At 49.6% G+C, this 27,941-nt stretch overlaps 1 protein-coding gene across 6 annotated transcripts in view; it reads right to left on the bottom strand.

Moving 5' to 3' along the window:
* Positions 1-6,540: 6,540 nt before the first annotated feature.
* The window catches only part of MDGA1 (MAM domain containing glycosylphosphatidylinositol anchor 1), a 204,968-nt gene continuing 183,567 nt past the window's right edge, over positions 6,541-27,941 (bottom strand). For 2 of the 6 annotated variants that reach the window (XR_013931335.1, XR_013931340.1), the window contains exon 18: positions 6,541-27,669. The gene's annotated coding sequence lies outside the window, so the exon portion shown is untranslated. The remainder of the gene's footprint in view (positions 27,670-27,941) is intronic. The other 4 variants (XR_013931337.1, XR_013931338.1, XR_013931339.1 and 1 more) reach the window with 4 other exon arrangements.

Here is a 27,941-nt window from a genome sequence, read left to right on the forward strand (position 1 = left end):
GGAGGGGCAGAGAGGGGCAAAGCCAGCAAAAGGAGGGAGATGCTGCAGCGGGGAGCAAGCGAGTCAGCAGGGGTGGTCTCAGGAGTGAGCAAAGGCGCTGCGGAAGAGCGGGAAGCCTGCACGGCTGTCCCTCAGTGTGATACAACACACCGGGCAGCCTGATGGCAGTGAGCTGCGTCTGCATGGGTGGGTGGCTGTGGGGGACATGGGTGGCTGTGGGGGACATGAGTGGCTGTGAGGGACGAGGCGGGGAGCAGCTCCCCAAGGGGCAGGTCTGCAGCAAAGCTGGCTGCCACTGCAGTGGCACCCTGGACTCTCACTAATCCATCCATGTCACCTCAAAGTGGTGTTAACGGATCCTGCCCTGCTTGCACTGTCAGGGCTGATCTCGGCTGGCATTTCCACTAGCTGCAGAGGTGAGAGTGTTTCCATCACGGAGTGACAGCATGTCCTTTTCCCCATCCCTTTTGGCCTTGATGTCATGTTTGCCCTCCTTCATCCCATGTTTCTGCGTTGGGAAAGACAGTGTTTTTGATCTTCATTTGATCACAGAGATCAAGAGGAGGAAAGACTGGGGGGTAGCTACAAATAGTTGATGCAAACTCAGGGACAGGCATGCACATGCCCAGCTAGGAGCCAGCGTGCACGTCCCTGGCTCTGATATCTCAGCATCTGCATGGCTGTGGTACCTCTCCTGCAGTGAAGCAGCAGGGCAAGGGGTCCAACAAGCCCCATGGCACACATGCCTTCATCCCTGGCCAAACAGCAATGTCTCTGAGCTTAAACTTCGCGAAAACATCATGAGCTGAGATCCTCCTGCTCCCTGTCAGACTTCCTCAGGGCTTTTGGGCTGCATTTCTGGGTGCAGGGAGCTCATACGTAAAACTAAAAACCCTGTCTGCACTGCATCCCGTGAAAGCTTCTTGGGTCCCCGGTGGGAAGGGAGGAGGCAGGCTGTCATCTTGGATGAGGAGGGCACAGGGCGAAAGGAAGAGTTTTCTCCTGACACCTCCTCGCTTCTCCCATCCATGCTTCTGTTATGGACCATTAAAAATTAACTGAATCATGTTCATCATTAACATGCGTTGCCTTTGTTCTCCAGGCTCCCAGTACCCATTTGCAGAGCTTTTGTTATGTATTTTTCAGCACTTTGTCTCTTTAATTGCTTGCTTCCCTCTGATGTGCAGGGCTGTGGTTTGCAAGTCAGCTGCAGGGAACAGAGGGGCATTTTTATTGCTCCAGACTGGAAGTCAGTGAAAGAAAAGACTCTGCAAGTCCCAGCCATTGCAGCCGAAGGAGGCCCTGCAGTCTCTGGTGCCTGTGATAGATGCTCCTCGCCTACCGGCAGACACACAACTCTGGAGTCTTTAATCCACTGAAGGGGAGAGGGAGGGAGTCTTTTCTGAAACTTAGGCTGCCTTTGCTCCTTTTCAACCCTTTTCTCCCACACACAGTCCTGCTGCTTTTCTCACTCTCTGCTCATGAGGGATGTAGCTTTTTTCGGCATCCCGATGCGCAGCGTGGGGCTGGGCTGCAGGTGCTGCTGCGCTGGAGGCCCTGGGCTCAGCTGCTGGCTGCACTGCAGGTGCTTGCAGGGGAAAGCAGCAGGACCAGGCTGAAGATATCCCCGCAGCCCTTTCCTGATGTTAATCCCTTCCTTTGAACTTAAGTGCTGTCTTCGCTGGGGTTTAGCTGGGCCAGGCAGGTCTCCTAACAGCTTGTAAGGTTTGCTTCCCCATAAAACACGAATGCAGTGTGGTAGTGCCAGCAGCTGGGCTGGGACTGAGCACATGCCAGCAGGAGGTGTGAGTAGCTGCCCTGTGTTTGAGGTTGTGGTGTGGGCATCGTTGTTGCTAAAGGGAGGTGGGCAAGCAAGACCGCAGTGGTCTTGCTTCCTCCTGCTGAATGCTCCAGGGGAAGAGGGTGAAACCAGAGAGTGGGCTCAGTAGGAGGCACATAGGCTGCTGCTGTCACCAGGAGATCTTTCTGTCTTGCTGAGCCTAAAAGAAGCCAGGAAAAGAGGCTGTAGGATAGGGTACCATCACTGAGTCTCCTGGGGCACCCGTCGCTTGACACTACCAGTCGCTCTGGCAGTCAGCTGGAGAGTGTGCAGAGATGTGTCAGCTGTTTTGGTGCTGATGCAGAGTGACTCAGGCCTCTGCCCAAAGCTCCCCAGTGGGATGTGAGCAGAGCTGACAGGCAAAAGCAAAGCATCTGCTTCAAACCCTTATGCTTTGCAAGCTCAGCAAGTCACCAAGCCAAGAGCTCACCTCTTGGAAGAGGGGTACCCAGCAGAGAGGTACCAGGAGCTGGGGTCTCTGGTTTGGGAGCAGCAGGTTGTTTGGGACTGAATCCTGCCCTCTGGCAGCTTGGGCAGAGAAGAGAGAATTAGTTTCCCTTTGGGTATGGACAATTTGTAGCACTAAGGTTGGGACTCAGCTCATTGATCGACAAAAAAAACCTAGACACCATGTTTCTGGGCTTAATTCAAGGGTTGCTGGCTGCAGGTCAACAAACTATGCTATTAGGAAGGGCAAAGGTAATCGGCTGTTTCTTCTGCCCTGAACCTCTGTGAATCACCCTAGCGAGGAGGATCTTTGGTCCCAACTACCCTGGTTAGTGTCCTAATGTTTCTTATGAGAAAGGCGGTAGATTGCCAAAGCACCTGTGTTGTAAGAGCACATCAGTCTTTGGGAAGGACTCAAGTCCCTCTGAAGATGATGTAAATATTTTCCTTGACTTCATCAGGGTTTGGATCAGGGCTGGGCTCATCATGGTCTCTGCATGGCAAGGTAAAGTGCCACCATAATTAAAACAGCCAGGCAGGGACTCAGCTGTGGTGGTGACGGCAGGAAATTTTAGAGGGGAAAGGCTGGTGTCAGCATTCCCTCTAAGAGCTTGAATGCCCAACATGTTGAAATTTAATAATTAAGAAGGTGCTTTCACATGTGGGTTTTTTTTTTTAATAGTCTAACAGCGTGAAATAAGCCATTCAATAATTAATTGACAAAGTTGAACCGCACATGCCAGCACCCGAGCTGAGGGTGTGGGCTCAGCTTTTGCAGACAAATGAAGTAAGAAGTAATTGCTTGATGAAGAAAAGGAAGATATTAACATAAGATTTGTCAGGTCCCTCGTAGGAATTCATCATAGTGGGTCTGGGGCTTTGAATGGGATTTGTGCTGCTAATTCATCACTAATTAACACTCTAAATTGGCCCAGACCTGAGGGGAGGGAGGGAGCTGGGCCTATCCTAGACTTTAGCGAGAGCAAGAGGAAGGAGACGGAAAAATATTTGTAGGGGATGTTAAATAACAACTCCTCCCATCTGCCACTTAGAAATGGCAAATCTACGTACAATAAGAGGTGGCACCACGAAGTTACCCCAATAGTTTAAGTCTGTCTCACTAGGTTATCTGTCCGTCTGTCCCCGTACGTGTTTTACATGACTTGAGTCTCTCCTAATTATTTGTTACCACTTGGGACAGCTCCACCGGGAGAGACAGTGAGGGCTCAGTCAGTGTGCCCTTACCTGGCAGTTAGGGTACAAATTAAACTTGGGGTGTGCTGTTCCCCTCCATAATCAAGAACTGTGATTCCTTGGCTATTAGAGGAGCGTCACCTTTTCTGTGGTTTTCTTCTTTTCTTTTCTTCTTCTTTTTTTTTCTTTATGAGAAAGCTCAAAAGCCTATTTCAGCATGATAAAAACACTAAAACCTTGAAAAATGTTCCTGAGAGAGCAACTTATTCCTTCCTAGCTCCAAGTTTATTCCCAGGGCAACAGATTAGTAGTGTTTAGGGCTGGAAAGGATCACTAGTTTAATCAATAGATTAAAAAAGATCACAGCCATTAGTGCCAGACTTTGATTTTTACACTGCCACTACATTTTATGTGGCTGCCTCCCCATCTGTGGTATTTTATAGCACTCAGGATACCTCTGTGTTACCCCAGTCCAATTTATGCTCTAATTGTATACTCTTCACCTACCTTTTGCTATCCCTTATCTCCTCAGATGTTCCTGGATCCATGTCTTGCCGTGTTTCCATCACTCACGAGATGTACCAGGTGTGAAGCAGTCCCGTGAGAGGCTGGCGCTGTTTGTATGACACCTCCAAGGCAATGCAAGGGCAGTCTTTATGCTGGGTACCCTTTATTTCAGGACCAGTAACTCCTAATTTTGTCTCGAGGCTGACCAGGGAGGGATGATTTGTATCCCTGGGCACTAGAGCACTTTCAGTCCTGAGCTCAGCCTCTCCACCTTGAAAGTGGTGGTGTGGGCAGAGCACCAGCCAGGCTCGGAGCACCTGAGCCAGCTTCCAGAGTCTTCCTAGATGGGACTTCTGGGAATGGGGTAATTTCTGGTGCAGAAAAGGTATTTCTCTGCTCTCTCCCTTTCCCTGTCTTACAGCAGCTGGAGCTACTTCTGTCTGCTCACCTGATGGTGATAACCCTGAAGTAATCTTATGAAGGACAAAGACACAGATTTCAGGCAAAATATATTGCTGTCGGCTGTTGCGGGGAGGCAGGAAACACTGCAGAAAGGTGGTGGCAAGAAGTATCTCTTTGACTCGTTTGCAAAGAAAAAGAAATGGATATAAAGAACAAACTTGTTTTCTCAGAAAGTTAGCTCCAAAGGTCCCCTGAACTTGTGTAATCTCTTGGCTGCCTCAGTGTGACTAGGTGTGTGGGTGAATGGATTGGGATGCTGCAGCAGGACAGGCTACAGACAGAAATTAAGGCACTGACAAATTAGAGTGTTTCTTTGGTGGAGTTTATTCCAGAGACCTTGCTGCAGCTTCTGGGAAAGGAGTTAATAACCTTGAGGGAATGCAGCAAGTTTTAAAGTCTCAGGAGCTAAAACCTTTCAGAAAAATGCAATTGGCTTCCAGCCAGGACTCCTCTAAAGAGCATCTCAGTACTCTTTGGGTAATCTGTGGGTTGTATGAACAGACATATCCCTTCCTCAAGTCTTATGCACTGAAAAGGAACATTTAGGTGGCAGCTGTTTTTATAACTTCTAGATTTTTTCAGCAGGATGCATGAGGGTGAAGATCTCTGGTGCCTGGAAGGGAGAAGCTTTCCAGTGAGTACTCCGCTCAAACAGGACTCAGGCAAACTGGGGCCCATTGCACTAGAAGAGATTCCAGATTAGGAGGTGGGACTCTGCTGGCTGACAGGGATGCTGTTCCCATGTCTGTCATACCCCAGAAATGCTTGACTGGTCTCACAGACAAGAGCCCCAAAACATATTCATATCTCAGAGTGCCAAAAGTACTGAACCTTACCCATTTTAAATGGTATAAATCAGATTCCCACTTTCCTAGCAATATGGAAGCTGGATAGTCCCGCTTTTATTATTGCTTCACTGCGCCAACGACTCTGCATCAAGCCTATTACATTTACATTCCTGCTTTCTGAATAAGGAAAGTGAGTAACTGTGATGTACCTGGAAAATGCACGTTTAGGCTTGTGGCTCCCTGGAAAGACCCAGTGAGCTGCAAGCAAAAGCAATACATTGGAGTATTGCAAGCAAAGGCAATACATTAGCTTAGTACAAGTGATAATGTTTCCCTGCACTAGCCAGCTCAAGCGGCTCTAATAGCTTTCCTCCGACATTCTGCTGAAAGGATGACTCTTAGCTCAAACAACAGAGATGTATCTTTGGGTAGGGGAGGCTCCCTCATACCAGATGCTGCTGTGAGCTCTGTGAGGGACACTCTAACACTTCCAAACCAGAAAATGTGCGATCAAAATGACCCTGAAATATCCACTTTGGTGACATGGAAAAGAAACCTTACAGCTTCATAAATCAAACTACAGTGAGGGAAGGAAGTGGCGATTATGAAGCCTGAAACTGGAGGGTTGAACCAATGGAAGGAGCGCCTTGGGCCGTAATGCTTGGAGTCAGCTTTATCAAACTTTTAGGAGTGAGCAATGGTGTCCTGGTTGTGTCTGAGAGTAAGAGGATGGATGGCTTAGTGAAGTCCAGGACAGGCAGATCTACAGCTGAGCAAATAGGGCTGAATGTGCAATATATATCAGGCAACTCAGCCTCCTTTCCTTCTAGGGGGAATGCCAGCCATCTGCCATTTCACTGAATCTTGTTAGCATTCGAAATAATGGGAGTGTCTTGCAGAGTGGGGAGATAAACATATTTTTTTATAAGTGACAGCAAAAGGATCAACTGCAAGGCTCTGATCTGCCGTGGCTTGTGGCAAGGCTCTGGCATTACCCTGAGAACTTCTGCTATGCCCAGGGCAACATTTCTCCTGCCATGCCTGGGGGAATGTGGCATGTGGGACTGGAAGGAGCCCTCCCTTAGACACGTGTAATACCTGCTTTGCTTCTGTCAGCTGCTTAGAAAATCGCCTGCCACCAGTAACCTGCCCAGGAGCACTCCCTGTCTATCTCCCGGAGACTGGTGCCTTCTCCTTCTTCCCAGTATCTGGGGTGGGGCAGAGGGTGGGGATGCTGCTGGTACATCACAGAGCCATGGGGAAATGTCAGCAAGAGGTGGAGGAACATCCTACGGGTGGCACCAGCGGGCAGAGTCAACAGAACTAGAACAGCCAGGGACAGCAGATAGGTGTCACCTGTGCCTGGGGAGAAAGCTGTGGTGTGCCCCAGTCCCTTCTGCAGCCCCAGCTGGGGTGCAGCCTGGGAGGGAGCATGGTGGGGGATAAGGCACAGAGGGCAGGAGCCAACCGAACCTCCTCGATCCATCTTCTCTTCTCCATCAGTGAAGTGTGCCCTGGCCAAGAGGAGCCAAGGTGGAGGTGGGATAGCGCGGTGCTGCGGGGAAGGGGTGACCCCACTCTCAGCTGTCAGCGAAGTTTGCTGGTGGTGGCGGCAGGGCTGTAACTCTCCCCCTTGTAAACACTCGGCAGTTCCTTCGTTCAGGCAGATTTAAAAGGAAATCCGATGTGCGTTTACAAGCTCCCAGCCCATTAACGAACAGGTTCATAAAGCAGCAAACAAAGACTAATCAATATGCTGAGTGCAGGGGAGAGGGAGCCTGAAAGCATTCACTAATCAGGGGGATGCTGCTGGCCTTATAAATAAGAAGGGTCTCTCTCTGATGGGGAGTGGGCCCAGGGAGCAATTCGGCACCTTTCATCTCCGGTCAGCCCTAAACGCCTCTCTCCAGTAATGAGCCCACTGCTACCCTTCATCCCCAGCACAGAGCAGATCGAGGAGGAGGAGGAGGGGGAGGAGGCAGGTGGAACTGCTACTAATGGTAACTTGCCACAGGGATCAATAGATGGGAAGCAAATTAGCTGGGCTCCCGTGGGAAGGGATTTGCTGATATGCGGGGTGGCAGGGAGCGACACCAGATTGGATGGCTGTGCAAATACCAGCCTGTAATGAACCCCTGAGGGAGCGGGAGGAAGGGGACCCTCCTGCCTGTCTGGGATGCTGCCTTCCCTCACCTCATCCTACCATTAGCATACACACCGCTTTGATTTTTTCCCCTAATGAGTTCTCTTGCTGCCTGTCTCCCTGTGAGAGGTGCTGCTCCCTCCAACAAAACTTCTCCCACAGATGCCCCTGGGAAGAGGGGAGGGTCCTTGGAGCCCAACCCCCCCCCCCCCCCCCTTCACTCAGGGTCCCTTACAGAGGGTGGCCTGGGGGCCTTTGCCTTAGGACATCTCTGAACCCCTTCCTAAGAGGCTTGCAGCCTTCCTGCCCTGGAAATGTGGCGTGTGCTTGAAAAAAGACCCTGACCTTTTTTCTTAACATCATGGCCATCACGGAACTGTGCTGTGTGGTGGGAGATGGGCAAGGGAGGGCTCAGACAGGCATTCCTGCACCGAGCCCTTCTCCCAGCCCTGGGGGAGGAGGGATTGAAGCTGGTAAAACATGCTCCTTTCCCTGCCAAGTCTGGCGACTTGGTCAATCTTTGATATTTTTTTATCAGCACTTTCAAAGACTGAAGTATTCTCAGGACCCTCTGCCAGCAGCTGGCATGGGAGGCTGGAGGAGGAGGTTGCTTCCAGCCAACTGCTCCACAGAGCAACCTCATGGATGTGGGGCTGCCACAAGGCCAGGGTGACAGAGCAGGTGCCTTCAGCAGAAACTGAGGCAGCCTGTCTGGACTGTTTCTTGACCACAAATTTCTCCAGCTACTAAGTTAGGGAAACAGCCCTGATTATATTCCCTTGCAGATGGGGAGCCTGGTACTGTGGGCATTAGTCCTGGGGTTCTGCACCTCAGCCTGCAGAGCAGGCAGGAGGAGGGTGAGGAATGGTCCATCTGCAGGACCAAGCCTGGCTGGGAAAGGGCAGGAGCTGCAAGCTGTGGCATCTGCTGGAGGTGTTTCAAACAGGGTATTTTTGCACAAAGTAGTGCTTTGAACAATTGGAACAGATTTCATTATCTTCATGGTCATATTAGGCAGCCCTGGCAGGAGGGTAGGTGGATGGGAAGGACAGCAGCAGGGGAAAGCAGTGGGCTAAGAAAAGCAAGTCCTGAGCACATACAGACAGCAGGATGACCCTGCCGGAGTGTGAGTCATGTCTGCAGAGCAGATCCATATTTAGTACCTCTCCTTCACTGCGGACTTCAGGGCTCAGCGTAGCAAGGCACCAGTTAGCTGCTAAGACAGCCAGGGACTGGATTTCCCAGGGCACTCGGCCAAGAGAAGGGAGCCTCAGGGTCCTGGAAGCCACCGCTGGCCTCTTTGTGAGATGAACCTTGCACTGGGACGATGCCAAACGTTCCTCCTGGAGCTGACCAAGGAGACCCTCGTGGTCCTGGAGCTAGCCCAAAGCAGAAGTCATGAGAGGGGCTTGAGTCCAGCGAGTTTGTGGGGGACACCCAAGCTTCCTTGGGAGGCGGGGGGGTGGGTGGACATGCCTGTGCTGAAGGTGCATCCCTGAGCACGAAGAAGTGGGCATCCTATGCATCTTGCTCTCGCTACACGTGGAGGAAGAAGTGGGACGGAGGCCACCAGCCTCTTCTGTGGCAGGCAGCCCAGGCAGCTTTCTGGCAGCAAGGGATCTAAAGGAGCAGGGGCGATCTTCTGGCGGCACTGCCTGTGTTGCTCTGGCAGGGAAAGTTCTCGCTGTGCTGGGAAGGGCGGCCCTTCTTCGACTGCCTGGCAGCTTATGCCCTGGGGGGCTCATTTGGTGCAGATCCAGCAGCGAGTTCAAATCACATTTAATTTTTCCCGCATGCACGAAAGAAAAAATCCCGTTGTTTCTGCTGCTAGCTGCTTGACTGGCTGCCCAAGCAAACAGGCAAGATAAAGTGACCCTGGGCATCTCTGCAAAGCTGTGGCCAAGGCTTGATTGAGCAAATGAACCTGCAGGCAGAGAACAGGAAAGGCCAGGGATTTGCTCTGCCTTGGCTGTCCTCCCTCCAAACACTACTGGTACCCAAAGGAGTGGGGTCCCCACACACCCTTCTTGCTGGGGGGGCAGGAACAGGACCAGCTTTATGGTAGGGGGAGAAGGGAAGGGAGTCCTCTCCCATTTGGGAGACCAGAGCACCGAGTGATCAGCATGTTGCTTGCAGGAATAAGAATAGCATCTCTTTGGGAGGCACGCATTGTCCAGCCACTGGCACTACAGTTTATTCACCTGCTTCCTTCTCTGCTTCCTTCTCTGCTCATTGTCAAAGTCCCCGGTGTCTGTGAACATGCTTAGGAAGGTATGATTAGAATGATGCTGTTAACAACTTGAAAATTATCCTCCCATCCCTCCTTCTGTGTCTCTCTCTCACTGCCTTCTGCACCCTGCTTTCTCTTCCTCCCATCTCTCCTTCCCATCTTGTTGCTGCCTGCCTTCCCCATTTTCCCTCCTGTCTCTCCCTTCCATTTATTTTCATCGGCCCTCTGCAGCAGAGCTGTGCCTTTCAAGCAGCTTGTTGAAGGGACTCGCTGAAGGAGCCATTAGTTGGAAGCAAAGTGGAGGCCTGTGATGCTGAAGACAAAAGGCACAGTGGTGGAGAGCAGGGAGGGAAGAGCCGGTCTGTATTATGCAGCTCTTGTCCGCTGCCAAGTTCAGAGTGACCCCTCGCTATGCATCCATCAGCCCGGCTGTGACAGCCATTTCTGAAATGAGTGCAAGTAGTCCCATCTGCATTCTCTAATGAAGACAGTGGCTCACAGAGCCCCAGACACGTTGCCCCTCCCTCCCTTCAGCCCTGATATGAGAAGCATGAGCATCTGCTGAGGTTTCTGCTCCTCTGGAGGAGACCAGCTCTTGCCGAGAGCGAGGAGAGAGGAATGTGCGTGAGCATGAGGGGAAGGGACCTAAGAGAAATCTGAAGGTGACAGCAGAGGTTGGTGAGCTCCTGGCCCTTTCAGGCTGTTAGGGAGCAGGTGAGAATGAGTGTATCGTCCCAGCACAAACACATTGCCATGTTGACATAGCATGGTCTGAGTGTGCAAGGCTCTCTCACCTCCTTCGGCGCTGTTAGCAGTGAGGAAAAATGGTCTGTGTACCAGAATGGAAAATAAGATTGGATTGGACTCCCTGCCTTTCTGTGCCAGCCAAAGTCCTTTGAGGTTAAAATGATGTCTGGATTCGGAGCCAGCTTCTGCTGGGACAGTTTGGCAGGACCTTCTGGGTGTTATCGCTCTTCCTCCAGTAGCAGTGAAACCTGGCTCCTCCCCAGCACCTTCTGAGCGGTTCCTCTGCACAAAGCTCTGCCCTAGCAAAGAGCCAGCGTGTGCCCCAGGGCTGCCGGGTCACACCAGCCCCCCGCAGCTGCAGGCTGGGGCAGGGGCTGGGAACTGCCCGGCGGGGAAGGGCCCTCAGCACTGGTGGGGCCACATCTCGCACCCTGGGGTGTTTCAGGCCCCTCACTGCAGGGGGGACGCTGAGGGGCTGGAGCGTGTCCAGAGCCGGGCAGGGGCTGGGGACGGGGCTGGAGCACCAGGCTCACGGGGGGCGGCTGAGGGACCTGGGGGGGTTGGCCTGGAGAGGGGGCGGCTCAGGGGGGACCTTATCGCTCTCTGCAGCTCCTGGCAGGGGCTGTGGGCAGGGGGGTCGGTCCCTTCTCCCAGGTGATGGGGGACAGGACAGGAGGGAACGGCCTCAAGCTGCCCCAGGGGAGGTTTGGATGGGATAGTAGGAAAGATGTCTTCAGTGAAAGGGTGGTCAGGCATTGGAGCAGGCTGCCCAGGGAGGTGGTTAAGTCATCGTCCCTGGAGGTGTTTAAAAGATGTGTAGATGTGGCAGTTAGGGACCTGGTTTAGTGGTGGGCTTGGCAGTGCTGGGTAATAGTGGGACTTGATGATCTTAAAGATGTTTTCCAGCCTAAATGATTTTATGATTCTGTCTGTGATCATGGAGAGCCTTTGCTTGGGCAGAGGGAGGGTGCCCACAGGGTGGCTGGAGTTCTGTGATCAGAGCCTATGTAATGCATCCAGTAAAATACTGTGATGCTATACGTCTAGGTCCATAGGACCAAGTGCTCAAAATTAAACAAAGGCAGCACTGTATCAGTCTTCACCTGTTAAGTGTTTTGAGATCCCCGAATATAACATTTGATATAAATGCAAAACAATTATTATTTCGCAAAAAATTATTCGTTTTCTTCCATTATACTCACACGCACCAAGGAGTACGTTCCCATTGCCAAGCATTTCTGCATAATCTCTGGAGAGGGGCTTGTCTGATGTGTTTATTCAGTGTAAATAAGTTAAATGCTGGGGAATGAATGGTGCTACTGATTGAATTTTTTCTTGTAAATTTAATGCCATTCTAGCCAAATGTGCCATCAAAAATGTGCATTATTTTGTTCATCTGCATGGTCACCATTGAAATTCAGAGAACACCTCTGAAATCCTAGTGCATGGCTGGAGGAAATGGTCTTTCCAGCAACCCATGGAAATACTCTGTGGAATTTCAATATTTGTATATCCAGAATGACTACTTGTGTTCTTACAATAGAAAGAGCAGTGACTGCAATTGTAATGCTGAAATGTGCCCACTGTGAGAAAAAGTGCAGTTTCTTAGTTTTTCTTACTTCTTGCATATGCTTTCCTTTGGGGCTTAGAGTCCCTGTGCTAGTTCTTTGCCCGGGGAGGATTTTAAAGTAAAGAGGAAAAGGCCAAGGAAAACAGATAGGTTTTTCCACACTTGTTCTTTGTGTACATTTTAAGAATCATATCAGGGCATAACTCAGCACCAGTCGGGCATATTTTGCTGTAATTCAAGCTGGTTTATATCTCTTACAGAAAGCTGACAGCAATGAATGAGCTGTTTATTAGGACACTATTAATTGATTTGGAAGTCCTGAGTGCAGGAGTTTCTTTTTATATCTGAGTGCTAGGAGGGCCTGTTATGTTTCTTAAAGCTCTTCATCCATGTCTTACACCACAGTGGGTCATCTATCTGCTGCAAACCTGATGTGATCCTTTTGAGCTTGTTGCGTGGCAGTTCAATGAGATGGATCAGCGGTGTAGGAAGCTCATGCAAGCCCAGCCCTAGGAAGGAAAATAAAGCAAAGCAGAGAACATCATTATGCCATAGCCTACGTGCTGAGTAGGGTATACAGCTCTGGCTTCTCCAGCTCAAACGTGTTTTACAGAATAGAACTAAGAAATCCTCATAGCAGGGCAGCAGCAAGGATGACCAAGGATGGGGAATGACTTGAGCGTGAAAAATGATTAACCGGGCTAGGAGTCCTCTGCCTGGAAGAGACAGGTGAGGAGCTATGAAATTGTGAGTACCGTGTGGAAGGAGAGCAAGGAACAATTGTTCTGTCCCAGCAGAAGGACTGGGGGTCAGTGGGAGCTGGCAGACAGCAGTTTCAGAAGAGACCAGAGGAGGTAGCTCTGTGGTGAGGTCATTGCTGGGCTATGAAATGCCTGGGCAGTGGGGACCTGGGGCATCCCAGGTTGTGACTGGGCAACTCTGTGGAGGAAAAATCCTTTGTGAATTATTATCATGGGAATGCTACAGGTAACCCAGGATGTCTCGGAGCCAAAGGTGGCTGGGAGAGTGATCTGGGGAAATCCCACAGTGTGCTTGCCCTGGCCTCATCTGCTGCCGGTTGGAGACGGACTGTGGAGTGAGACAGGTCTCTGGTCTCACCTGATAAGACCGTTATTGCACTTTCATGTCCATTGCTCAAAAAACACCCCATGGCAGTCAGCTCAGCTTTAAGAACACTAAACTTCAGACACTTACGCAACTATTAACCACTTTATCTTCATGCTACTAAGTATCACTAGGTCCGTACTATGGATTTAGCAAAACCCCAGTGAGCCAAGAGGGAGAAGTAATTGCAGCCCACATGCTTGAAATCATCCATCCCACTAAGGACTGCAGTTCAGCTCATGAGCCATAATCACATCAATTAACCTTTGTTCCATTTAACATTAGGAGGGCCATAGAATTACAGTTTTCATTAATTAACCTCTTAAATAGGGATGCATCCAAAACAAAAAGAGATCTCTATGTCTCCCAGGCCCGTACAAAGGCAGGCAGAGAGAGATATGAGGGTTATTAAACAAAAGGAAGGATGAAGTAATGTCCACTGAGCTCCGTTGTTGCCTTGAAAGGGGAAAGGCTGCTTTGAGCCCTCTGGGCTCGCAAGCCTCCTAGATGGGCAGCAGTTCTGCACCAAGGGCCTTGGATCCAGTGCCAGGGAAGGGAGGGACCTGGAATCAGGAATGGGGAAAGGGGGAAGCTCCCAGGGCCTAAGTAAGGGTGAATAAAGGAAGCTGCCTCATCAGAGAGGTGGCCTGTGTGGTACCCCAGCCCCTCCAGGAGCAAGTGCCTAGCTGAAGAGCCACGGGCTGCTTAGGACCTGGTCTCTGCTGCCCTGTCAGAGGGTCAGATGGCAGAGCTAGCCTCAGGAGGGGAAAAACATGGAGCAGCCTTTTAAAGGGAAACGGGAGAAGATTCCCTGCAGCAATGGGAAAATAATTGAGCTAAACTGAAACGTAATTGGAAAATAATCATGGTGAACAGAAGTTTAACACATTTTATTGTAGTCTGAACAGAAGTTGCTTTATGTGTTTGTGTTCAGCCCCATCCTGGGCTTGCGGTGCATTGTCTATAGCATAGACAAAAGACTTTTTCCATGGCTTAGGACTAAAGCCAGAAACAGACTCTACTCCCTCATCCTCACTGCCACCTCTGTCTCCATATGCAGTGCCAGGGCAGAGTGGGAAGAGGAGCCTGGTTTCTCCAGCAGCATGGCACAAGGATGGTGGTGCCACCCACAACAGGAGGTGGCGGCACCTGGCCCAGGGGACAATGCTGGGAGACCCCACTTGCTAACTCTGTGTTAGTCAAGAATATTTTCTGTCCATGCTTTCTGTGTGCTGTTCTGCTCCAAAGCTGCTTATGCAAAGCGTTCAATAAATACCCCCTGAAACGTGGAGGAGATGAACAAGGTAATGTGAAGAATAATGAAATGTCCCTCAGCCTCCGGGGAAACAGTATTGACCAGCCATGGAAAGAGCTCGTAATGAGGCCCACTTTACCCAGAGAGAGCAGTAATAGCCTTCCCTTCCGCAGCCCCCCCTCACCATCCTAGTAAATAGTGTTTGCTCAAGAAAATTATTTGCGCAGGAAAGGAGTCAGGCAGCAAGTGCAGACTGGAGGGGCCAGTGTGGAGGGAAGGAGAAAGGCTGGGGGGAGAGTCATGGGCCAGATGCAGCTCCCCAAGGTCAGTCACTGTTGCAGACAAGGTCTGCTGTGTAAAATGCCCCTCTGGACCCTGCCATCCCAGGATCTCAGGGGCAGGAAACTTTGGGAGTGTGGGATCCAGAGCTGGAAGCAGTGAGTAGATTCTGTGCTCAGTGAGTGCAACCCTCGTCCCAGTCATGTTTTCCCCTTGCCTCGTCCAAACCACTGCTCTTTGTGCAGATGGTGTGATCTCTGCACCAGTCCCACTGTCCTGACAATTACCCCAGCTCCTGAGCAATGCCCCAGCGCCGGCCCCTGCTCTGCTGCAGGAGGCTCGCAGGGTGCCGCTGGATTCAGTGCAGTTGCACAGTGGATTCACTGGTTGCTCTTCCCTAGACTCTTGACCCACCACTGTCTGCTGTGGAGACCCTGTGCTTTGGTGCAGCATCCAGCAGAGATTGTGTTCCTGGGCAAACGATCAGCCCCAGGAGGAACATAACCTGTGCGCTCAGTGACAGGGCTGCAGTTGTCCCACCTGCAGCAACTCTTGTTTCCTAGACCATGACCTGGGGTTCCCAGCAGCCTCTCCCACACCACAGTATCTCTTGCTTCGGCAGTCATGGAGATTTCTAGAAAGTACCAGCTGCTCACCTAGTTTTAATTGTGCTCTCTGTTCAAGGCAGCATCCTGTCTACATTAACCTTTATTGTGTTGTCCCTGTGCCTTCCATTCCTCATTTCCATTCCTTGCCCTCTTGTTATCTGGGGAGGCAACAGGTCTCTGCCACTTTGCCTTGTTGTTCTTCCCGTTCATTTCTCTGCCTTTTACTGTCAGAGCTTCCTTTGTCCGCTCCCTCCTTCAGAAGCATTCCAGTTGGGACTGGCATCTCATTAGACTGCAATTCCCTTTGCCTTGGTCCGGTGTACAAAGTGCCAGAACATCTCAAATTGAGCTGGGACTCTTTTCTCACAGACAGCAAGGTCACTACAATCCAAGGAGTTCCTGAGCCTGTGTATGTATGAGGTAGCCCACATTCACACAGTGCAAAAGGCAGCTCTGCAGACTTTAGAGCTGAGTCCTTAAGCTGGTGCATTCGAGCACCACACACTGCATCATTTCTTTGGCAGATGGAGGAGGAGTAAGGGTTTGTTTTTATTATCATTACTATTGTATCATTTGTTTCCTCAGTGATGTCCAGAGGAGAGCCTCCTTCCTGCCTCTGTGGAAGGGTGCAGAGGAAAACACTGGACAGTGGAGTGCTGAGATGAGGCAGGAACCTGCAAAGTGTCGTCTGGAGATGTGAAACTTGACTTGTGCTCACAGATACGTGGTGGTCTACGCTCTGATGTGGCCCACTATATGGTCAATCCAGACTGGGTTTTTCAAAACTTTGTGGTGTCCTCCATGGTCTCACTCCAGCCCTTGGGAGGAGGGGATCCTCTTCCTGAGCTGTGGACAGTCCCACGCTGGCATCCTCAGGGGACACCTGGCTTTCCCCTCCAGGCAGGGAAAAGAGGGGTTAGGTTTCACTGTGCCCTGGAGAAAATGCTCTGGAAGCTGCCAGCCTAAAGCAAATTGGAAGAGCCCCCTACTGTGTTCAATCAGTTGATTAAAGCAGCAGCTGATCTTATTGTCATTCCTAACAGATCAGTGTTGAGTTTTCCAAGGCTGCTGCTGAGCCCATTGTTAGTTTGGCTGGTTGCAATGAATTTATCCTAAGAGTTTTTGATTTTTTGTCTTACGGTTTTGAGCCTGCTCAGAAAATAACTTCTTTCTCATTTTGTGTTCATTGGGGTTTCACTTGGAGGAACCTGCCAACCTGGCAAAAAACCTTTGGCCAGGAGTTACTGAGGGATGCTGAAGCAAATCCAACTAAGACAAACTTAATGAAATCAGAAAAAGCTAAGCTAGGGCCAAAACAGCCCAAATTCAGACAGACCCCATCAGACCATCCTCAGCCAGACCAAACCAGAGACCTGCCTTGACTTGAGCAGACCAGACATACCTAAATTAATATTTGAGTTAAGAGGAATAGAAAGGTATTTTCTTCCCTGCTTCCATGGACTCCAGGAGGAGACCTGTCTTCTGCTCAGGTGCAAAGCTCCCTAACGTGAGATAGCTGCTTGGAGAGCTTGTCACAATGCCACAGCATTTCAGAGGGGGATCACTTTTCTTTCTGTAGTAAAAGCAGAGACTCACACTTACCCATTATTTACTACCATATGAATCTCTGGAAATAACATGGGAAATGGTACCTATTAGTCTCACAGCAGTGACTGTGACTTTTCTGCTGTGGTTGACGCCACATGCCAACCTTGATTTCCTCCTACCTGGGGGTGACCTACAGCCCTGATGTAAATGAAGGGGTTAGGAAGCTACGTGCCTATCCCATATGATCACAGTCAGCAGCACTGATTCTATGGCCTTGCTGCTTTCACAACAAGGTATGCAACAGCAGCCCTGGATACAACAGGAACAGCGGGTGTTAAAAGGAACAGCTCTTTGGAGACTGGCTGTTTACCAGACTGTCACCATCCATTGAAGTCTCTTATGATTTTTTTTCCCCATAAAAACAAGGAAACAAACAAACAACCCACCAGAAATAATTTTCTGTAGTCTCAACAGTTAGGATAAAATCTTTGGTTTTAAATCCTTTCTCCTTCCGCATGCTTCAAGTTGAGCTACTTACTTTCCCCGGCTAATTAGCATGCAGCCTGCAGGTTCCACAACACCAGCTAAATATAAACCATCCTTTTATTTTTTCCTTTTGTTTGAGGGCTGTTGACAGAGCTTTTTGTTCACTTGAAAGGTAGAGGATTAGCCATGTGAGATTCATTCCTCATGTCTGTCTCCTGTCATCAGAGGGCAGTGGGTCCCATCCATTAGCCAGGCACATGTCCAAGGCAACGTGTTGGGCAAGGCTTCAGACAGGACAATGTCACAGCCAGGCTCAAGGCAGGGAGCTCCTGTGCTCTGACTTGGTCGCAGTCTAGTGCTGAGGACAGGAGCTCAGCTCTTCTCAGTCTTGGCTTTTCTTCCCCCTGCCTCTTGACCGTTACGGAGAAGTTACCTTTCTTCAATGTGCTTTATGTTCTCTACATGGTGTTTCGAGAACAATCCTGCTTGGGAAGAAGAGTAGCTGAGGTCTATGAACAGGAGCGTTGCAGGGGGGTTGATCCCAGTCATCAACCTTTCGGTTTAACCAGCTGGTACCTGTAAAATTCTACAAGGTTTCCTAAGAAACTACCCTCTAGCAGGTATGGGGCAATGATACGTGTCCTCTCCATGTGCTTTCAGGCTTCTACTAACAAGCTGGCCCTTATATCTCATTTGTCTGCCAGTTTGTAATGCTTTAGGAGCAATGACATTCCAGACTGAGGAAGAGTGAGCACAGCATCTGATGTTAATTTCTCATCATTTGATGCCCCCTGTGTCTTTTTAATACCCATTAGGAGGACAGGGTGACATTAAGGGAGCCACAGACTACATTTCAAAGCCTAAAGGATCCCATCTTGGCTGAACTGTAGCTGACATTTCACCCACCCTGGGCTTTAATGTGCAACAAAGACCCTCTGGGCATGATACACAACTGTTTTATAGAGCACTGAAACAGAGCATTCTCCAGCTGGGATAATAAAGGAGGGTTTTGTTTTTTTTCCAATGTCTCCTGTTGGAACATGTTATGAAACCCTTTGTGAGAGGCTTTAAAGAGTGCCTTTAAAATTAATTCAAATGAAGTGAGACTTGGCAGAGATTGAAGTGGAAGAAGCATGTGGAGGATGAAGAACCTCCAAACCAAGGGAAATAATTCCTGGAGCTTGAAGAAAGCTGTCTGCAGGGTTAGATCTCTTTCTTCCTTCTAACCCACGAAGCAAGGTGACAAGACTCAGATTTCCCTCCCTAAAGCTGGCTCGCAGTCGGCCAGTTTAGCACTGAGTCATTGGTCTGGCTTGGTCTGGTTGGTCCCAGCACCCACTCACTTCCCTCCAACCACAAACAGCTTGGTATGGGTCCTCAGGGTGACCAGGCGATTTGGCTCTGGTGTGATCCCAGATGAATGTCCTTTGGGGCCCACACCACCTCTGCAGCCAAAGGGTTCCTGCTCGCACCCATCCCACTCCACGAACAAGGCTCCTACTTATTTCTCTGCTTCCTGTGGGAGCTGAAAACAAACACTGCCACCCCTTATACCGTCTGTCCTTCTCTCTAGGGTGCTCTCTGTGACTTCTGTCCTTTTCTACACAGTTCCATTTATCTGCTGTCTGTGTCCAGCATCACCAGTGATTTCAGCATGGAGAAGAAAGTGAGGAAATGGAAAAGACCCACCTTCCCAGAACACACTGTTTTGTAAGAATGTATAAAACCAGGGAGTCCAAATCTATCAGTTCAAGAGGAAAAATCTTCACCCTGTTGAGGTGATACCTCACCTTGCCTGTGTCCTGCTTGCTGATGCTTCATCCTGGCAAGCCCAGAAGGCTGGGCAGTCCACCTTGCATCCCAGTCCCCTGCTGCTGGCCCAGGGCTGTGCTTCCCTCATGTGAGAACTGCAAGGGATGAGGGACAAGCCATCTGCTGAGGGGACAGCATCACCGGCAGGCAGGAGACAGGGACATCTGTCCCAGATGTTTGTCTGACTGGCAGCCAGGGCTGTTGAATATCCAGAAGTCAGTAGGTCAGTGCTCAAAGTGGTAAGACTGGTAGAGCCAGCCGATGTGTTAGAGGCTTTCCGGTGCTTTGTAGTTCTGCTGGGCAACCTGGTGAAAGAAAAAAGCAGGTTCTTTCTGATAAGGAGTTTTCTGAGTCAGATTAAAGAGTTACTATAAGGAGTAAGGGATGGAACTTGAAGATAGGGATGAGCATGGGAATCTGTATGGTAGGGTCTCTCCTACATGCTGAAGTCTTCCTCAGAGGAAAGGAAAAAAAAGTCTCGAACTGAAGCACAAGACAGCTGGAGCCTGCTTTGCCCTTGGGAGAGGGAGTGAGTAAAGGAGTAGTGTTTGGGGATCTCTGTGCTCTGCCAACAAAGCCTTCTGGTGCAGTGCAGGTCTTGTGTCATCTCTGGGCTTTCCAACAGCAGCACAATGGCCCATATGAGGTATTCAAAACAAAAAGAGAAGCTAGAAATCTTATACCTTGACCACTGGCCTGACTCTGCTCTCTTTTGCTTAAATCCAGCCTCATTGCTACACAGGAACCACTAGTTTCAAAACCTTGATACCTCTGTGCCTGCTCCAAAGTTGATCTGTATGTTAACTGTGCAAGCTGGGGTTTTCAAAGCTAGAAATATGCCTTGGGCTGCTTTAATGTTTCATCTAAAGTGGGTCATTCATTTCTGAGGAGAAGATTAGAGAAAAACCCAAACACCGCTGCTTTGACCACGCCAAACAAAATTCTGACAGATGGGTGGTTGGAAAGTGCAAACTTATATGTTGGAGATGGGAAATGATGTCTGTAAAATACTACTCAGCCTAACTAGAGCTGCCCCAGTGAAAAGCCATGCATCTTTGAAAACTCCCCAGACCATCTGTTTTCTGTAGAGACCAGTTGCAGCTGGACCTCTCTGTCCTCTGGAGCACCTGCGTATGCTGAGCTTGTTCTGCCTTCCCATGACTCCTGCAGTCCAGTTTGACAGTACTTCCAACATCTACAGGGTGATTTTTTGGGGGCAGCTGCTACTCTGTTGTATTATGGTAAAGTTGTCAGTCCACAGAGCATCCTACAGCACTACTGCTAAAAGATGCTTCCCCACCTCGCTGTGCTCAGGAGTCTCCCTTGGGAGTGCATGTGGGTGAGGTAAGGCAGGAGACTGCTTCCTCTCCGAGAGCTGCCCTGGCTGCATCATATGGCAAACGTGGGAAAGAACTAAATCGGGGAAATGTAAAAAGCAGAAGGATGATCTCACACTATCCACCCCGAGGGAATGACTTGCTTTCTTCCTCTGTCACTGAGCTCCTTGCTGTAAGGGAAAGGCTGTATAAGGTTAGATGTTCATTGGGATCAACTCATTCCTTCTTTTCTGAGTAATGAACCTGATTTGTGCTGTCCATTATAACCAGATAGACTCATGCTTCAAACACATTAAATCCCATGTAAACCCTGAAAAATCAGAGTTTAAGATCTTTTCAAATCTAGCATCCCAAATTAATGATAATTTTGAATGAATTTGGCTTTGTTTCTCTCCCTCAGTTCATCAGGTGTGAAGGATAAACCCACCCAATTCAACAGGGAAGGTGCTGATGAATAAGTCATTAATACCTGTGGCACTCAAATGCTATCATGAGCAGAACTTAGAAAAGGCTTTGAGGAAGAGCTTTGTCCCCTGCTGAAGGCTGTGAATGAGCTGGAGCCAGAGAGGCTGAGGCAAAATTGGGGAATTAGAGCAAAATTGGGGAGTCAGCGTAAGCAGAGGGAAGAGACTACCTGTCATTGTGGTCTCTCAATCTGGAAACATTCTCCTCGGTCCCTCTGAGGAGAGAAGGCACGGGGGTACTCGTCTTGGGGTGCCTGGTGATAGGACTGGAAGGATGCTGAGGAACATCCATGCCCTGGTACCTAGGAATGGACTGGATGGGGCAAAATGACCATCTCCATCGCAGCATCCTGTCCTGTAGTTTCCTCTAGAAAGGAGCACAGGGCTGAAAGGAAGAGACATTTGGCCCACCTGGAGGGAATGCAGTATTAAAAAAAGGAACTCCACTGAGCCCTGGCTCTGCTCTGTGCGCCAAACTGCAAGGCAGGACAATGTCAGCTAGCTCACCCGTCGCCAAGCTGCTGGCCTCCATCGCTCCTGCTCCTTGTCTGCTGCAAATCCAGGCGTTAGACTGAGAGCAGTCTGCTTGTGCTATCAGCCCAAATGCAACTAGCCTGTGAGGGAAGGAAAAGCATGTGTTAAATACATAGTAGCATATAGCCATTAAGCACTTCTGAGAAATTTCAGCTTGGGTGTGAAAACATACTGAACTGCTAATCAGCAGATTATCTGTCAAAAGGTATTTTACATCAACAGTGAATTACACGCTTGTGCACACAATGCACGACAAAATCATCCCCAGAGCTCTGCTCCTCGGCTGGCCTCCCCCCTTTTCTGATCCCCACAGAGACAGGTTTTCCCAACCCCCAGCACTGTCTTCTCCCTTAGTGCCTTGAAATGGTGAGTTATTGAAGGATTTTGTTTAAAACATTGACACTGCAAAGGGTAGTTTTTTTCTGAGAGATGGGTCACAAGCAAAAAAAGAACAGGTTGGTTTGGTTATAATGGGGTGGTTCTCCAGCTGCTGGGCAATTCAAAGCCTCTCACATACTTCTTCACATGGCACACTGGTAATATCAGCTCCCTCTATCCCACAGAAGTCTGGAGGATTGGTGGAGGTACTACACATCCTCAGGTGATCCAAGTGTGTGAACCCAGGTGTCTCCAGCTTCTTCTGTGATATATCACCAGAAACATCAGGACATGGATCTCCAAGTGTCTCTTGTTTGTATTAGCTGACCTGGACAGCCTAGGTCAGGTCAAGCAGTGAGCTACTACTACCTTGCACCAGGTCAGGAGTTTTCCCTTTCCCTTTCCTTCTTTCCCACTTGGGAAAGAAGCATGCTTTGCAATAACCCGAGTAGTTTGAGCTAAATATTGGATTAAGAAAGTGCCACAGCAATGTGGTTTTCCACCAGAAAGCTCAGATTTATTGAAACCTAGAGTGTGTAACAATAAGAGCTAACTTCAGTGAACAGGAAAAAAATATATGCGCAAGAGTATACCTTTGTAGGGAAAGAAAAGTTCCCACATTGCCAAAAACAGGATGAAATATTTGGGGCTTTCAGTTTGCAGCAGCTTTCCATTCTTGAAATATTAGTTAATTCATACGTAGAAGAAGAAGGGGGAAAAAAAAAAAAGCCGTGAAAGCTCTAAAGGTTGAAGAGTCTGTACAAATAAAGGTCTGTAGCCTTGGAGCTGTCGGAGAAGCACGCTGGCTGCAGGAGAGCCAGGCTGTCTGGCAGGGGAGATTATCTCCCATCTCCGGGAGGAGTGCTGGGGCAGGCTCTCAGCCCTGGAGCATCAGCCAGCTGCTGGCCAAGGGCTTCTTCTGGGCACCCTCCTTCCAAAGGGCCATTTGGCAGAAAAAACCGTGTTGCCACTGGGCAAAGGGAAAGATGCTGCTGGCTTCCTCCCCTGCTGCTTTCCCCTCTCGAGTCACGGGTGGATCCATCCCTCTCAGGCAGAGGGGAGGAGAGAGGGGAAGGCATGCTGGCAGGGAGGGCTGGGCGATAGCAGCCTGTTTGTAACCCTCGATAAATGCCACGGTGCAGCCAGCGTGAAATGAAGAAATATTGCTTCTGGTAAATATTTATTTTCTATCAGAAATTAGCATACCAAATGTAATTAAAACCAACTTTATGTGCACACACCACCCCCCACCCCCCCCCTCAAGTCTGTTAAATGACATCTTAGAATAACTAGTCATAAAGAATGTGGCCCAATTATCAAGCATCACAGCCTACTGTTGCTGTTTGATAATTACCCTACAATGAGCTTCTGAAATTAGGATTTCATTCCCCCTCTCTGCCCTCCTCCAGCCAAAGCCAGTGCTGGCTGGTTTTCATCCTCCCTAACTTTTATTATACCTTTCTCCTGGTGAATACCTGAGAAACACACCTATGTGCCAGACCCGGCCTTGAAACCCCTTGCCTTGCTGAGCTGGTGATCTGCGAGTGACACCTGTCAGCAGAGCCACCCCCATCACATGGGGCAGTTTTTGGAAGGCGGGCGCTGGGGTTTTACCTGTGCTTCTCAACTCCTTGTCCAGGCGCCTGGGAGCCTGGCTAGTGTGAGAAGAGCAAGGGGATGGGAGGGCTGGGGTGGGGGAAGACGGAAGAGGCATAGGAAGGAGCAATTAGAAAGGTTTTAAAACAAACAGGAGAGTGCTTAATCCCAATCTGGCATGTGGCTGCTTAATTGCTCATCCCAGGGCTGCTCAGGGAGTGCCAGCATGCAATGAGCCTGCTGCCTCTGTACACTAGGGTGTGTGTGAGATAAAACCCAGTTTTAAAGAGGGTTTACAAATCTTAAATCCATCAGAAATGACCCATCAGTGGCATTAAAAAAAAAGGAAAAAGAAAAAGAACCAGATGGTGCCTTCTGAAAGCCTTTCTCCTCTTGTTGCTAGAGCAAAACCAAGGCTGCCTTCCCCAGTGTTAAACAGGCTCTTACTGAGCTCAGGGAGAGGGGCTGCTGGCTGCTGGGAACCCAATTTTTGGGGACAGGAGTGGCTCATTTTGTTCCCCTGAGATTTTTTACTCTCTCCCAGTGATCCCTCATGCTCTTGCTCACTCTGACCCCTTCCTTGCAGATCCATCCCCCACAAGAAGCATCCACGGGCTCCCAAGGGTAGGGCGTGTGGAGGACAGTCCCTGGGGCAGGTCCTTAGGACACCTAGCAGGGACTCACTGCCTGCTTCAGACATCTCCAGCCTGCCTGTCTCTGCCCAGATGGGCCCCTTGCTCCCTTCTCCTTAGGGAAGAGGACAGGGTGCTTTCAGGACCTGATTCGTCTGACTTATTTTAACATTGACTTTAATATGAGACAAATTTACGTCATAGAAGAAACTGTTTTCTTCACTGACTAAGCAGAGACCCCAGGGTGACTTGCTCAGATAAAAAAAAAAAAAAAAACAACGGTGAAATGAATCCCATTCTGAGATCTTGTTTTCCCACAAATAGAGGCTAACCAAGACAAAGCAGAGGAGAGGGGCAGCTGGTATTAAAGAACAACAACATTAACTATAATGGGAAACATTTCCCAAGAGGTTTTTCAAAAGAGGCTTTTCATCAGCACAGAAGAGAGGTATTGGCTTTGTCTGGCTTTGTCTGGGATGCTTTAGCAAGAGGAATGAGGGCATGAAGAGCCAAAATTTTGGAGAGAGCAGCAGCTGAAAGGGACACACTGGAGCTGAGCTCCCTGGTAATTCAGAACTGATGCTGAGGCACCCTCAGCTCCATTGGCACACTGGTGGTTTTGATAGCTTGGTTGGGAGGGGAAGGTGTAAGACAACGAGGGACTTTGGGGAGTAACCTTGTGTGTGTCTGGGAAGGCCCTAGGGCACCTGTTCAAGCCACCCTACATCTCTAAGGGCAGAAGAAAAGCTTTGTCCTACCCACCTCTTCCATCCTATGTGGGACCAAAGAACTCAGATCCAAGCATGGATCAATTGCTGGTGGTACACTTTGGGTACAGTGACCAGCACGCTGGAAGGGCAGCTCAGTGGGAACTGGGAAGAAGCCGTGATGGTTTTGCTGGGTCTGAAAATGAAGATGTGCTTTGAGCAGTAGTAGGGGCTGTGACCCTCCTTGTTGCCTGCCAATGCTGAGTCTTGTTTTGTGTGAAGTTTGAAACCAGGTTTGGTGACCCCAGAGATGGTTCCCCAGCCAGACCCTGCCCTGCCTGGGTCATGCTGGGGCTGCTGCAGGTTTCCAGCCCTGGGGTCAGCTCCGAGGCTGGGCTCTGAAAGGCCGTAGGTGCCATGAGGAACATGAAAAGCACCACGCTGCTGATGGGTTGAGACGTGCTGGCAGCCAGGAGGGAGGAGGGCAGGAAGAGAGGGGAAGTGACCTTGCTGGCTTAGAAAAGCCTTCCTGAGACTCTGCGGTAGCCTCTGTCCCTGTGCTGGCAGCACTCTCGACTTTATGGAGACCTCCTCCTCTTCTCAGAGAGGGCAGAGAGGATCTCCATGCTGACATTGCAAATGCAGCAGCCCCAGGCACTGGTTTCCTAATTGCTGTGCATGGCTGGGTTCTCTTGGGGATCCAGCAAGGAGGGCTATTGAAGATAAAGAAGGCTGGCATTTCATTTAAGTTATTAGAGAGCTCCTCAGGGAGCTGGAGGGGAGACACAGTGAGAGGGATAGAGGGGGAGAGGGAGGGAGAGGCAGCAGGAGAGGAGGGAGGCGAGGAGCCAAAGAGGGAGTGAGGGAAGGTGTGGGTGAAACAGAATGGAAATATGGTGAAAATATCTGGAAGGAAGAAAAAGAAAGGGAGAGGGGAGAGAAAGGAGCATGGGTGAGAGACACAGGAGGGTGTGATAGAGGAAGGATGCCCCTAGGTTAGAGGATAAGAAAAGAAGACCTGGTGCTTACCAAAAGCAAGAAGCAGAAGCACTGCAAGCCCCTTCCCCAGGGCGTGCTGTGTTGGGGCCATGCTGGTGCTGGCTTCTTCCACCCCCCTTCCCTCCCGTTCACCCCGTTCTTTGTGCCACCTCCCCAGGCATTTTTCGCCCGGTTCCCCCTCTGCAGCCATCGCCCTCCTCTGGCTCAGGCAGCAACAGATGGACTTCTAATCTGGGAGATTTTTATTTAAAATTATGACAGCAGTGAAAGCACCACTTAGTCTCCTTCACCCACTCCTAATTTTCTTTTTTTTTTTAATCTTTCCTTTCCTTTTTATTAAACCTTTCTTTTCCTTTTTGTTTTGTTTTCCATTTTTTCTTTTCCTTTTTAAGATTTTCCTTCCTTTTTTTTTCCTTTTCCTTCCTGCCTTTTTTCCTTCTCTCTCTGCCCCCCGCCCTGTGTCTCTCCTTGCTTTTGGACTGCTGAGCTTTTCTCCATCTCCTTATTCCCCCTCCCTAATGGAAGGAAGCAGGCAGCTGCTTGCAGAGCAGGGGAAGGAGCAGACCAGCAGCAGGGTGAGCTCAGCAATGCAGGCTCTGCTATCAGGAGCTTCTAATAGGAAGTGGTTGCCTTGTTTTCTTTGGAAATGTTTTTTGGTTAAAAAAATGGCCCTTTTCTATACACATTTTTTGGGTAGCAGATTGTTGTTTCTGTCAAACATTATGTTGTGTAGATGAAAGAAAATAACAAATATGTATAACAAATATGTACTCTCTTTTCCTTCCCTTTCTCCACATGGGGAAAAAGAGAGAAAGTTCAACAAAAATGACATGTCTGAAAAAGTGAAATATTTTCATGGATTATTTTGAAGAAAGTGATTTTTTTGTTGTGTTTGCAGAGCAAAAGAAAAAAAGAAGACAGTTTTGATGAATTCTTCTGGCTTTCTGAATAGACAAAAGGAAATATTCTTCTAGCTATTTCACTGCTGTCTTGCAGCAGGGGAAAGTGAGGCACGGACAGCTTCATGGGGTGGCTCAGAGGCAAGCTATGCGTCTGTAGGAAAGCGAGGCATCGATACTGGCTTGCAGGCAGAGCCATACCTGGATGTCTTCCCTGCTGACCATGAATTCTACCCATCTTAGCAGCTTACCAGCTCTGCAAAGCCTGGGGGACAGAGAGGAACACAATTTTGCTTCCCCTGAGGATGGGGGAATGGAAGTGGGGCTGGATAAACCTTGGCAGTCATGGGTAGCTGCCTTACAGACAATTACCTCTTTCCAGTCTAAATTGCACCATGCTTTTTCCCCAGTACACACAGTATATCTGCACCCCCACCCCACCCCCGGCTGTGTTCCACCCTGGTGCCGGCTGCACGCTTGTGCTCAGGGCAGTGGGCACACTGGGTAAGAGCTGTGCACCAAGAACTTTTCCTTAAATGAGGAATGGGAAGGAGCTTTAATTGCTGGAGCTCAGGATGTTTTCCAGAGCTTGAAACACAGACTTTCTCAAACATGGGATGCATCAAACCTAATTGCTCTCCAGGCTGGTCTGCTCCTTAATTAGAAAGTGTTTTAAAGTCCCATGTCAACTCCATGCTGATAAACCCACCTTGCAGTATGGAATGAGAACCAGCTGCCCCAGCACCTTGCAGCACTGCGCAGGCCAAGACAGGAGCACAGGATGCCTGGTCCTCGGCCCGCAGAGAAACCCCACAGGGCTGCAGTGTTGTCGGGTTCAAGGGTGCCCTCTGCCTCCGGCCACCTCACCTTCCCTCAACCCATTTCCAAACAGGAATATCCCACAGGATGTGTGTACTTAGCTGGGAATGAAAACCTCTGGATAGAAATCCCAGTTCAGTGAGGATGTGAGGGGTTGTTATGGGTTCAGTCTTGAGGCTGGACAGCAGCAAGGGGAAGCAGAAGAGATGCTCCTTGGCATGGAGATGCTGCTGCATCAGCCCTCCTGTCTGAGCTGGTCCAAGCTGTAGCAGAGAGAGAGGAAGCAAACAGTCTCCAGCACAGTCTCCTACCTCTGAATGTGTCCCTCTCTTCTGCCTTCCCCTGGTCCCCCATTGTCATTTCCCACTTGGCCGGCTCAACAAACATCTTAATTTCATGCCTGCTTGTCAGGGCTGCTCTGTGAAACATCTGAATGACATTAGCACAGTTTAAGAGTGTGACAGACTGAGGAGCAGCAGCCTCTTGTGCTCGCCTATTCCAGATGGTTAAGTGACAAATCTCACTTCTGATATCT

This window comes from Falco punctatus, assembly GCF_963210335.1.
Source record: "Falco punctatus genome assembly, chromosome: 12".
In the NCBI taxonomy this organism is placed as follows: domain Eukaryota; kingdom Metazoa; phylum Chordata; class Aves; order Falconiformes; family Falconidae; genus Falco; species Falco punctatus.